Source organism: Macrobrachium nipponense, chromosome 2, assembly GCF_015104395.2.
Source record: "Macrobrachium nipponense isolate FS-2020 chromosome 2, ASM1510439v2, whole genome shotgun sequence".
Lineage (NCBI taxonomy): Eukaryota > Metazoa > Arthropoda > Malacostraca > Decapoda > Palaemonidae > Macrobrachium > Macrobrachium nipponense.
In genome coordinates, this window is record NC_087201.1 from 102,919,271 (window position 1) to 102,932,201 (window position 12,931).

The following is a 12,931-nucleotide window of genomic DNA, read 5'->3' on the forward strand; positions in this document are numbered from 1 at the left end:
CCCCCAGCAACAGAAAAGCTGCAAAAGGAAATGTTGGACCACACAAGACCAGGTCCTCATAGACAAAATGGTAATGAAGAACAGTAAGAGAAGGAAAACCAACCTAAGCATAGCGCCTCAGTGGCGTGGTCGGTATGACGTTGGCGTACCACCGTGGCCGCGAGTTCGATTCTCGGTCATTCCATTGAGGTGTGAGATATGTGTATTTCTGGTGATAGGAGTTCACTCTCGACGTGGTTCGGAAGTCACGTAAAGCCGTTGGTCCCGTTGCTGAATAACCACTGGTTCCATGCAACGTAAAAATACCATACAAACAAACAAAATTAGCTTGGCCTGGATTGACTACAAGAAAGCCTTCGACATGATACCACACACGTGGCTAATGGAATGCCTGAAAATATATAGGGCAGGGGAAAACACCATCAACTCCCCAAAATAAAAAAAAAATAAATAGATAAAAAATACGATGTGCAAATGGAATACAATACTTACAAGCTCTGGAATAAGACTACCAGAGGTTGACATCAGGAGAGGGATCTTTCAGGGCGACTCACTGTCCCCACTACTCTTCGTAGCAGCCATGATTCGCATAGCAAAAGTATTGCAGAAGATGGATGCTGGGTACCAACTCAGGAAAGGAGGCAACAGAATTAACCATCTGATGTCCATAGACGAAATAGATTCCCTAATCCAGACTGTAAAGTTGTATTTGGGGACATCAGGATGGAGTTTGGAATAGAAAAATGAGCAAAGTGACAGGGACTGAAGGGATAAAGCTACCGGATGGGTGTACCATCAAACACATTGATGAGACAGGATACAAATACTCGGGAATAATGGAAGGAGAGGACTACCAAGAGATGAAGACCACGTTCAGGAAAGAATTATATGCAAAGACTTAAGGCGATGCAAATACCTGGGAATAATAGGAGAGGATATAAAGCACCAAGAGATGAAGGACACCATTAGGAAAGAATAAATGCAGATACTTAAGGCGATACTCAAGTCAAAACTCAACGCAGAAATATGATGAAAGCCATAAACACATAGGCAGTACCAGTAATTAGATACAGCGGTGGAGTAGTGGGGTGGACGAAGGCTGAACTCCACAGCATAGACCAGAAAACTAAGAAACACATGACTATACACAAAGCACTACACCCAAGAGCAAATACGGACAGACTATACATAACACGAAAGGAAGAAAGGAGAGCAGAGCACTGGGGCAATATCTGAAAACCAGTGAAGATGAGTAGCTCAGGAGTGCATGGAAAGAAGGACTGATAAGAGTAGATGAAGACCCAGAAATATACAAATGGGAGAATCACAAACAGAAAAGAGGAATGGCACAACAAACCAATGCACGGACAGTACGTGAGACAGACTAAAGCCCCGTACACACTATGCATCATGATGCTCGCAGTGTTAGATGGATGCGTTGAAAAAACGGCTTTTTTAACACGAGGCTGCATCACCAACGGGTTGTTGAGCCCGAGCCATTTCATTGCGCAGCTAGTGTTGCACCAACGTTCAGAAGAGGGGAAGCATGTCCGCTCACCACCACCCGCCAAACCCTTTGAGAGGACAAGAACTAACACTACATTTTATTAAATTACTGAAGGGACATCCATCTGTTTGGAACATCAAATGCAAGCATTACCAGATGAGAAACATCAGGAGTGCAAGCTTGGAAACCATAAAATCAGTGTTATCGAGTTTTGTAAACTGTACATTGAGGAATGAAGACATTACTAAAAAGCTGCACACACTGAAGACACAATTCTACAGGGAAATGTCTGCAATCAAAGTATCACAGAAGTCTGGAGCTCTGAAGTTATGCTGTTTTGATGAGGTGCGTTTCCTGTAATAAAGAAATATTAGTGTACTTTGTACCTATATTTGAACCTTTCTTTCAAATAATCCTCCCTAAGGACATTATAAATGGCTTCACAGGTTTCGGGGATGATTAGAGCGAGGCTCTGTTTTGAAATCCTGGTTGATTATTGGAGGCTTGCATACGATCCTCCAGCTGCAAGAACAAGCTCCTGGTGATATGCTGTCTCGAAAGCTGGTGTCCTGCTTACAAATATATGGTTCAATTTTTTTCCAGCAATTTTTAGAATGTAGGGATTGGCATTCTTGTGTAATTTTCAGTCTGTTGGATTTTCGACTTGTAGCTCCAAAAATATTTCATTGAAGCTTCCCTTGAGAGGTCGCCGAGAAAGCCATTGCTTACACCACAAGGTACTACGTTTCTTCCTCAAAAGTTTCTTTTTTGCAGCGCAGAGCAACTATACCCCACAGTAGAGTCTCCTGGCAAAGTTCATCATCGGCAGGCATCCTGGCTTGATGAAAGCTGAACTACAACTCGCGCGCGAAAACAAGTGAGCAGTGTTGCAGTATAGTTTGGCCGCTATTAATTTTTTTCAACACCACTACTGCATCACATGGCTGATACGAGATGGCATAGTGTGTACCGGGTTTAAGGCTGCCCGCACACGGACACTTTCTGTGGAAAGTAGTTAGCCCCTTTGTGGCCACCTGATGTGTACCCACAGACGAGACACTTTCTGCCCACAACAGTTGAACTTCTAACAGCGTAAACATGGATAACTACTGTTGATGTTGCATGTGTTTGCGCCTAGTTACTGAAGAGAAAGAAACCTCTAAAGATATTTATAAAATAATTAGCTTCATATTTTACTATGCTGCAAGCAGTATAATAAGATTTAGAGATATAAATGATATAATAACTTGTTTGATGAAACAGAAATAAAGGGGGCAAATAAAGGGGGCACTGTGCATGTGTAAATATAGTAGGATAAATAAATATACTATCTATATCTATTATATATATATATGTAATATATATATATTATATATATATAATATATGTGTGTGTGTGTGTGTGTGTGTGTGTGTGTGTGTGTGTGTGTGTGTTGTCATTCTTCTTAAATACGAAGATACGTTATGCAATTGTATACTGTACTTTACTGTTATATATTCTTTAATACAAAGGAATTAATAATTGCTTAGGAGAAGGGGAAGAGTATATGACAATATATTTTTTTTAACATGTATAGTATGTAGACTGTGTATAGTTTTTGTGATACATATATAATGTATGAAGCAGCATTATAGTATGTCCATAATTTATCCTTTATGTGCTTATAGCTACATATACCTTTACCCTAAAATCTTAAATAATTGCTTAGGAGGAGAAGGGGAAGAGTTTAAGTTAATATTTATTTAACATTTATAGTATGTAGACAGTATACACATACACAGTGCCCTCTTTATTTCTGTTTCATCACACAAGTTAATATATCATTTGTATTTCTAAATCTTGTCATACTGCCATATTAGAGCTCCTTGCAGCGTAGTAACATATGACGCTAATTAAACATATAAATATCTTTAGCAGTTTCTTTCTCTTCAGTAGCAAAGCGCAAACACATGCAACATCAACAGTAGTTATCCATCTTGACACTGATAGAAGTTCAACTGTCGCAGGCAGAAATAGTGTCTCGTCTGCGGGTACACATCAGTTGGCCACTTTGTGACCAACTACTTAGCGTCCCGTGTGCGGGCAGCATGAAAGAGCTGGCCAGCGATGAAACATGGCAGTGCCAAGAAGGAAACAGAATGAATGCTAACAGCGGCACAACTTCAGCCCTTAAGAACCAGATATGTTCAAAGAACAATATATGGAAATGACATCTCGCCCATATGCCCGAAGTTCAATATGAAAAACGAGACCATAAACCACAAATCAAGCAAATGTCCGAAAAAGAAACAAGGCATGATTCACTCGCAAAAGCCCACCACTGGAACTTGTGCAAGAAACACCAGGTAGCTGACAGTAATAAGTGGTACTACGAGCACCAACCTGAGGAAGTGATAGAAAACGTTCAGGCAAAGATCCTCTGGGACTATGTTATCAGAACGGATACGGTGATACGAGCCAATAGACTAGACGTGACGTTAATTGACAAAATCAAGCAGAAAATATCACTCATTGATGTTGCAATACCATGGGACACCAGAATTGATGAGAAAGAAAGAGAAACAAATTGATAAGTATCAAGACCTGAAAATAGAAATAAGGATATGGGACATGCCAGTGTAAATTGTACCCATAAGCATGACAATTTGGAAAAACTAGATGCTGAAGTAGCTTCAGGACCCATGAAGAAGAGAGTGCTCCTAGCGCACATAGTAAGAAAAGTGATGGGCTCCTAAGGAGGCAGGATGCTCCCCGAAAACCCCACACTCTAAAAACCACCTAGTCGAATAGGATGACTGTGATAGAAAATAATAATAATCATACTATAATGGGCGTAATGTCTGTCTGTCTGTCTGTCTGTCATTCAATCACGGCCAAACGGCTGGTCAGATGGGCATGAAACTTGGAAGGGTTATGGTGGGGACCGCTAAGATGGTTTGTAATGGGGTTTCATCCAACCTAACCCCCTCCTTTGTAGGGGGTGGGTGTGAGAAGGGATTCCCTGAAACGGAGCTGTTTCTGGCCGTGAAACGAGGCTGGTTATTCCCGTAGACTTGGTTACTTTACAATTTTTCATACATAATTTCTGTACAACTTCCCCGGAGAAAGTCGCGAATATTTCAGCTCGGACACAATAGAAGATGGAAATTATCATCAATATCCGCAAGATTTTTTGAATAACTGAAATCCATCGGGACTGCCAGTGCACAAAATAACGTTGAAGAAGAACTGCCCGGTAATGTTGCTTCGGAATTTCGATCCTGCCAAATGATTTTTTTTTTTTTTTTTTTTTTTTTTTTTTATTTTTAGACATGGCAACGGAACGAGGTACACCGTTATGGAGCTAATCTCCCACGTCATCGAAGCAGTGATAGCAACAGGCCCTCACACCGCCAAACGTCTGTTCATCCCCCGGATTCCTCTGATGCCTTCGGACAACCAGTTTCCGTTCCAGTTACGGCGCAGGCAGTTTTCCATCAACCTGTCCTTCTCATTCACTGCAAAAAAGTTGCAGGGCCAGACTTTGGATCGTGTTGGTGTATTTCTGCCGTCACCCATGTTCACGCATGGCCAACTGTATGTGGCGATGAGCAGAGCAACTGACTGCCAACTTGAAATTAAGTTGTGGACAAACTGATAATATTGTGTACAAAGAGGTTCTGTAGTACGTATGTATAAAAACCGCTATTATTTTAATATTGCTGAACAAATAGTACATATAAACTTTGCACTTCTGCACCCGTATTTTATCACCCATCGTAGATGGGTCAGTTTGCTAGTAATAATAATGATAGCAACAGCAGCAGTAGTAGTAGTAGTGGTAGACACCTATTTGAAAACCTGCCTAGCATATTAATGGCGTATCTGAATTTTTTTTCTCTTTCATCATAGAGAATTATCACTAACGATTGACAAACTTACCCAGCCCTTTTCATTTGACCGTTGGGTTGTCTTGATTTATATACTTTGTCAATGACCCTCCAATCTATCAGCGCCCAACGGTTAAGGATTGGAAATGCCAAGTCTTTAAGATTCTAGTGTTTTTTAGCTGTAAAGCAGACCTCGCAGAGACCTAATGCTATGAAGACTTGAAGTTTCCGTAGCTTGATATGTCATAACAAGAATTTCCAACTAGTAGCCCGATACCGAGGTGCAACACCTTTTAATAATCTCGTCGTTCTATTTCGTATATATATCGCAATTTCCAAAATTGTACTTAAAACAGATTTTGATAAACAGACTTGCAGTCATGACTGAATTAATGGAATAGGTACTCATGAAGAAATGTTTAAGCAAAAGCATTGCTTCTAAGATGATCCAGTAACCATTTCAATATTATTGATTCTCGGACTGAGAAATCGATTACAGTAGCACACTTAAGTAACGGATATTATTAGTAATCTGTGTTAAACTATTACTAATATTCACCTGAATGTCAAAAAAGATCCTTAATTTATTTTTCTTCTCCATCATCGCAATTTTGCATTATTTTTAATTAGTTTAAGTAACAGGAATGTCATTGATTCCTCACCATGGAAAAACATTGATCAATATCTCATGGAATTAAGTGTTGTTGCAAAATGCTCGAATTTATTTTTCTGCAGTACATTTGGCAGCGATCCATATATATATATATAGTACACACACACACACACAACAATATTGGACCTAAGTCACCTAACACACTTCCTTTGGCTATTCGTCTGCTTAATGTTTCATAAGATGGTTGTCAGTTTGCAATGGGTAGTACCTATACGGTACTTTTTGTTATGCAAGTATCTTCTATAAATACTCAAAGGCTTCATCATTAATCGCAATGAATAGTAAATCATTCATAGGTAGTTCACGCACATCCTTATTAAATAAGATCACATATCAAATAAGACCAGGGTACTATATTTGTCCCAATATATTCCGGTCAGTTATTTACGCTCAAATTCTGAATTAAGTTTGTATAGGTATTTTTAAAGTTTTTTCAGTAAAAGACGTTTAAGTAAAAATTTTTTTATACAGTCTTGTTGCTTCTAACTGTGTTGGTTACCCCCTTCCTACTTAATATAAGAGAACAGATATAACGTGACAAAATTATACAAATACAATTCTTTGGTAATTTTTAAAAAATCAGACAAGGTAAGACTACGGACATTCTGAGAAGCGCAGGCAAACAAAGAAAGCTATCTAAACCTTTACGCCTTAGCAAGAGTCAAAGTGAACTTCATTTTGTCTGTTTTGAGATGATCATGATCTTTTCTTCTTTTTTACTGGTAAATTTGTGATTATATTACGGCATTATGAAATGAATTAAAATGTATTCAGTCTTCAGGACCACTTAGCATTTATAGTATATGTAATGATGGAGTTTGTCAATGTAGTTTACAAAGTATTTCACAAGAAGTCTCTACGATGTCCTTTTCATACAAATCATAACTCTTTTGTGCAAGTGTGTGTATGAGAGAGAGAGAGAGAGAGAGAGAGAGAGCAGAGAGACGAGAGAGAGAGAGAGAGAGAGGAGCGAGAGAGAGAGAGAAGAGAGAGAAGAGAGAGAGAGAGAGAGAGAGAGAGAGAGATTCATCTTTTACTTCCACCTTCAGGGTTTTCTTATGCAATCTAGGATATTTATATTATACTTGTGATATTACTTGTGTGAATGCATTTTGATAATCGCCGAGCTACTGAGATCTTTAAGGATATCTACATCTTTGTTTCGTTGGGCAGAAGATAATGTCAGATTAAAATTAAGAATTCAGATATTCCATTCAATGTTTATCATAATTTTCATAAGCAATGAATTCACAAATTAGAAATTAATGGTGGGAAATATATAAGATATGAATTAATTAATTTGTTATTGATAATATTACTTATTAGTTATCATTTTGATAAAAAATGTAAGCTGGCTACACGTCTTCACTCGATTCGTTTTCTTTAATACTTATGAACCACCGCTGTTCGAACCAGTCTGCTTAGGAAACATATTTCCATCATATCAGGTTTTATGTGAAGTGTCTTCTTGATACGAAATTGAATATTATTTTATGATTGCCTTACAAGCCATTTAGTATGATTATGACTTTTGGGTAAACACAACTTGATAGAAAAGTGTTCGAAGTTCGAACTCAATGTGATCTGAGACAGTTTTATTTGCTGGTGTCAAGTTTACATTGACGGCGCTGTGCGCTTGTCTGCCTATTGTTGATGTTGTTGTTGTTGTTGTTTACCTGCTTACTATATACTAAAAATATTTTTTAAATGAGTCAAATCCTGAGCCAGGTAAGGCACTCCGTTAAGTAAAGGGATTTTTATGTATTATTCGCAGTGTTTTCTCGGGAGGCCCAGCAGTTGTCATGAGAGGAGAGGTAACCTACCCCAATAGGCTAGTTTTGACCCTTGCCCACAGTCCCTTCTCTAGGCTCCTCTCCTCGGGCCAAGTTGGGACCCCTCCAGTTTTGGTCATTTTTCATATGCATGGGGTTTATTGTCATTATTGCGTGGCTTGTGTTATTTTATGGAAGGGGAACTAAAGACAAGGCTAATGTCGATAGGCTAGGTTGGGCCCAGGCCTTCGATACTAGCCTAGACTAGGTAGGTATAGGCTAGAGGAGATTAAGCAGTTAGCTAGTACCTACTAGGTAGGCTATCCTAGTTCTCTTAGACGAGTTACTATCAGGGCTGCTGTTGGTTTTTAGAGATAGGAGGGTCCTAATGAACTACACTGATTGGATAATAGTAGCCTAGGCTAGGTCCTATTGCCTTGCCGAATATAGGCTACTACTAGATATAGCCTACTACTCCTCTAACTTGAGTGTTGAAGCGGGATTGCAGTGTTCTATGAGCAGAGCTAAACTTACTCTTGTGAAAAATGTGTGGTAGATCTAGGGTACTTGTCCGTGGCAGCCTAGACTATGGCAGTTGCGGTTTTTCAATGCAGTTTTACCTCCTGAACAAGAATTTTAAGTAATATTTATTCGGACGACTGTAATTAACCCCCAGGGGCCAGTACTAAACACGGCAAAATACATTGGACGCCCCAATCCCTAGTGGATGTCGTATCCGCGGTTACATTCCTTGCAGTCCGTGAGGAGTGCTTCTGTAGAAATACCAAATGTGCTGTAAAAAAGGCAGCAGATTTTTGTTAGACTGAGTTTAATACCTAGTAGTAACTACCTAGTTTATTTTATTAATACTGTAGGTATAGGCTAGCCTACACAGTTGCCAATGGTAAAACTGAAGACTATTAGGCTACCTATCTATCGCTACTTTCCTACACTCCTCTCGTGTGGAACTAGGTATCAATTTACATACTTGCAAAATGGGTTCCATGTTTAAACTGTCAACCTACTATCTGAAACACTAAGAAGACATACCCAGGTAAACAAACAAAAGTTAATAAATATTTCAGTCAGCAGGTGACAGGAACCAGGCCACAGTTGGTAGTAGCCTACCTAGTCTTCAGTTTTACCTTCTCTTATAAATCATTCTTTAGTTAGGGGGCTATTGCTGTCAGTACACCTAGCATGGAGCACTGTAAACATTACTTAAGGGTCTTATGGTGTGTCCCTTCGGCCGCTAGTAACTGCAGTCCCTTTCAGTCATCTTTGCTGTAGTACTTCCATTTGTAATGTGTTATTTCCATTTCACTTTCCACCCTCTCCTAACAATTGTTTCACAGTGCGACTTCAAGGTTTAGCTCCTGTTACACCTTTAAATCCTTTTTACTCTAAATTCCCTTTCAGTGCTGAATGACTGTAAGTCCCAGCACTTGATTCCATTCCATTCAGTTATGCCTAGGCTAATAGAGAGAAGAGTGGCATAGCCTAAGTGCAGCCCCATCTCTAATTGCTTAGGTTATCTTGAGCCAAGGATGCGTATTTAATGAGTTACTCTGTCTGAAGGAACCATCAATCCCTTTTCATAAGAAGAGGGTTGACGCTCCTTGACAAGAGGCCACCATTCAAACAGTAGGTTATCAATATATAATTGTTCCGATACGTAATACAAACCCTCGGTCCTTTAACAATAGGAAGGTAACTAGCTGGCAGCTGGGAGGGCGGTCGTAAGCTTCGAACAAGGGGAGAACGGTAGTTAACTGCTTGTCCGATCGTGCGCGCGCCCGCGCGCCCGAGAGGTGAAGAATCACTTTTGCTTTCGGCCGCGGGTGTGAAGGCGTGTTCGTCATCGCTCTCTGCCCGCTTCATCGTCGTATGCTTTGTTTATATTGTGTTTGCTACTAATGGTTGGTTTGACTTGAAAATGAAACTGTAAGTACACTGTTTTCATTTTCATTACTTAATTATGAATCAACATGGAGCTATCGCCGTAGAGACGGCGATTTCCGCTCTTTTCATGAATTGAACCCACCCTTGAATTATGTCTCGGTGCCGAGGGCGCGCACTCGCGCCGAGTCATGTATTTTGGGCGAAAGTGTGTAATTGAAAGATGTAAGTACTCTTTTTCATTATATTTTTGCCCTGTGCGTTCGTTGCCGAGAGCTTGATTGCGCTCGGCAAGAGCCTCTTATTTTGTATGATAGAATGCAATGAAAGTGGATTCGCAGTGCAGTTTTCTTTTCATTTTCATTTATTAATTGCATCAAATTTAATTTTGGATCAATTTCCGCTCTTACCCGGGAATTAATCCTTACGATTTATTGCTGTGAAAGTGAAAATAGCAAGTGCAGTATTGTTCATTTTCATATATTATGATAGCATCATATTATTATGGATCAAGTTTCCGCTCTTACCGGGAATTGATTTTTTCCCTCTTCAAGTTCTATGAAGTGAATCGCAAGTGCAGTATTCTGTTTCATTTTCATATTACTTTTCACTGCGTGCGGGGGTAGGGGAAGCGAAGGTCTGCCAGGAAGTCGTCGGAAAGCTCTCCCGCGACTCCCTTGGTATCCGATTCTTCGTCTTCTTTCCTGCCCCCCGCTCAGCTTCCTCGTATTTTGTTTTTGGGGTCTTCCTTCCGTTCGGGGTGGGGCATGTCTCCCCCCCCGTGCGTGAGGGAACCCCTCTTACTAATCTGTCTGTGCTACCGCAGGTGCTACAGCCGTGGGAGACGACCTTGGACAGGTATGGACCACTGCGGCTGCAGGGCGTGCCTAGCATCCACGATCTGCTGCAGAGTCTAGCGAGGGTCTGGGGCGGTGACCTTGGAGTGGTCTCCACTACAACCTTCACGGCCGCTTATGCTGCTTCCCCCCGCTGGTCTACACTCCCCATGCTGTGTCGGTGACGCCGGTCGCCGCCGTACCGAGGAGGGGTATGCCGCCGCCGCCTGTGTTTTCTTCGTGTTGCCTGCCCCAGACTTCCGCTGTTCCAGCAGCTCGCCCCTGGACCGGCCGCCAGTACCACGCTGGCTGCCGATGATTCTACGAGGCGATGGCTGGGCCTGCCGTACCTGTCGCTGATGTGGTTCCCGCTACTGGCTTGGCTGTCCCTTCTGTGTTTACCGCTACCGCTGTTCCATGCCGCTCCTGAGCTGGTTGCTGTTCCTGTCGCTCCTGGTTCCTGCGCCTGTCCATGCTGGTCCTGCCCATGGTGTGTCTTCCCCAGTCCCAGGTCCTTCCGGACAGGTGCAGTCGGGCCGTGTTGCTTCGGCAATAGGCCCGACTCCGGCCTGGATGGAGGACCTGACGACTGTCCTGCGTGAGCTGACGAAGAAGAGGAAGGTGTCATCTTCGTCTGTTGCTGCCTCTTCCCCTTCGACTTCTAAGGCCCATAAGCCGAAGAAGAAGAAGGCTGCCTCCCCCCCTAAGAAGTCTCCTTCGGGAACTTCTAAGGGCCCGTCCCACCGAGGTGGGACGGGGGGGTCCTTCTGCTGGTCCTCCTGCTCCTTCGGGAGCGGGGCCCGTCTCCCCTTCCGTAAGGAAGAGATAGACGGGGACCAGAGGAGTATCGCGGTTAGCTCTGGTACTTCCTCGCCTGGGTGCTAGCGGCGATGCCGCTACGCCAGGTTCCGGCTCGGTCTCTCGTTCGCGGGAGATCCGAGTCGTAGTGCTCTCTCCCTCGGGAGACCGTGCAGCCAAAGTTTCGGGCGCCAGAGTTCGCTCGGCGCCAAGACCACGGCACGGAGCAGAAGGCTGGCGAGAACCGCTCAGGTGACTCTCGCCAGGCCAGCGGCCGCTCTCGCAGCGACCAGCTGGTAACCGGGTTTTGTTATTCCCCCACTAAGAAGACTCCTTCGGGAACTTCGAAGGGCTCGTCACATTCCGGTGTGACGGGAGGTTCTTCTGCTGGTCCTCCTGTTCCTTCGGGAACGGGGCCCGTCTCCCTTCTGAGAAGAAGAAGAAGACGGGGACCAAGGTGTGCTGGCTACCGCTGGTACACCCTCGCCTGGTCTTGGCAGCTCTGCCTGCTAAGCCAGGTACCGGCTCGGTTTCTCGTCCGCGAGAAGTTCCGAGTGTACGATCTCCTTCGGTTGACCGTGCAGCCAAAGTTAAGACGCCTGAGTTCGCTCAGCGTCATGACCGAGGCACGGAGCAGAAGACTGTTGAGAGCCGCTCAGTGACTCTCGCCGAGGCCAGCGGCCGCTCTCGCTAGCGACCAGCCGGTACCTCGGGTGGACGTGACGGTCTCTGACCGGCCACGGTTTAAGGCTGGGAAGAGGTCCCCCAGGTCCCCTCGACCGACGGTACCAGCCTCGGCTGGTACCAGCGGTTTGACGTGCCGCGAGGACGCTCACCGGTCTCACGGCGAAGAAAGCGAGCTCTGCAGGTCACCTGACCGCCGCTCCCCACAGGGACCGGGCGAATACGGTGACCAGCAGCAGCTCGTCTGACGCACGGGACCGGGGTCGACGTGCTCAGTCGAGCCGCTCGCCACAGGTGAGCGGCACGGCCAGGCCTGCAGATCGATCCCCACGCGGGCGGGTTGGTGATCGGCTGCAGCCCCCCACGTACGCTGGTCCTGCCAGCGAGCGGGGGGGGGAGCGTCAGGTCTGTCTCTCCACTACCTTCAACTTCCTCGGGCTACACCGGGAAGAGCGAGGTAGCTAGGAGTGATCGTGAGAGGTGCGCCGCTCACGATCCCGTCACGACGCCGACGTGCCACGTATGGTCTTAGGACCAACCAGGACGTACGCGCAAGTGATTGGAGGCGGACCGTCAGGGGGTGAGAGGGGGTAGCGTCAGTTCTGTCTCTCCGATACCTTCAACTTCCTCGGCATACGCCAGGAAGAGCGAGGTATATAGGAGTGATCGTGAGAGATGCGCCGCTCACGATCCCGTCACGACGCCGCACGTGCCAGGTTGGTCTTAGGACCAACCAGGACGTACGCGCAAGTGATTGGAGGCACCCGTCAGGGATCTGTTGCTGGTCCTTCTTCTGAAGGAGGAGGGTCCTGGGAGCTGCTCTTGTTGGAGGGACTGGACGGTCCTACTCCTCAAGACGCTGTAACTTCCGAGATTCAGAGTAACTTTACCCA

At 44.1% G+C, this 12,931-nt stretch overlaps 1 protein-coding gene across 1 annotated transcript in view; it reads left to right on the forward strand.

The window, feature by feature from the left end:
• Positions 1-7,648: 7,648 nt before the first annotated feature.
• The window catches only part of LOC135220865 (zinc finger protein ZFP2-like), a 49,285-nt gene continuing 44,002 nt past the window's right edge, over positions 7,649-12,931 (forward strand). The window contains exon 1 of the mRNA XM_064258442.1: positions 7,649-7,777. The gene's annotated coding sequence lies outside the window, so the exon portion shown is untranslated. The remainder of the gene's footprint in view (positions 7,778-12,931) is intronic.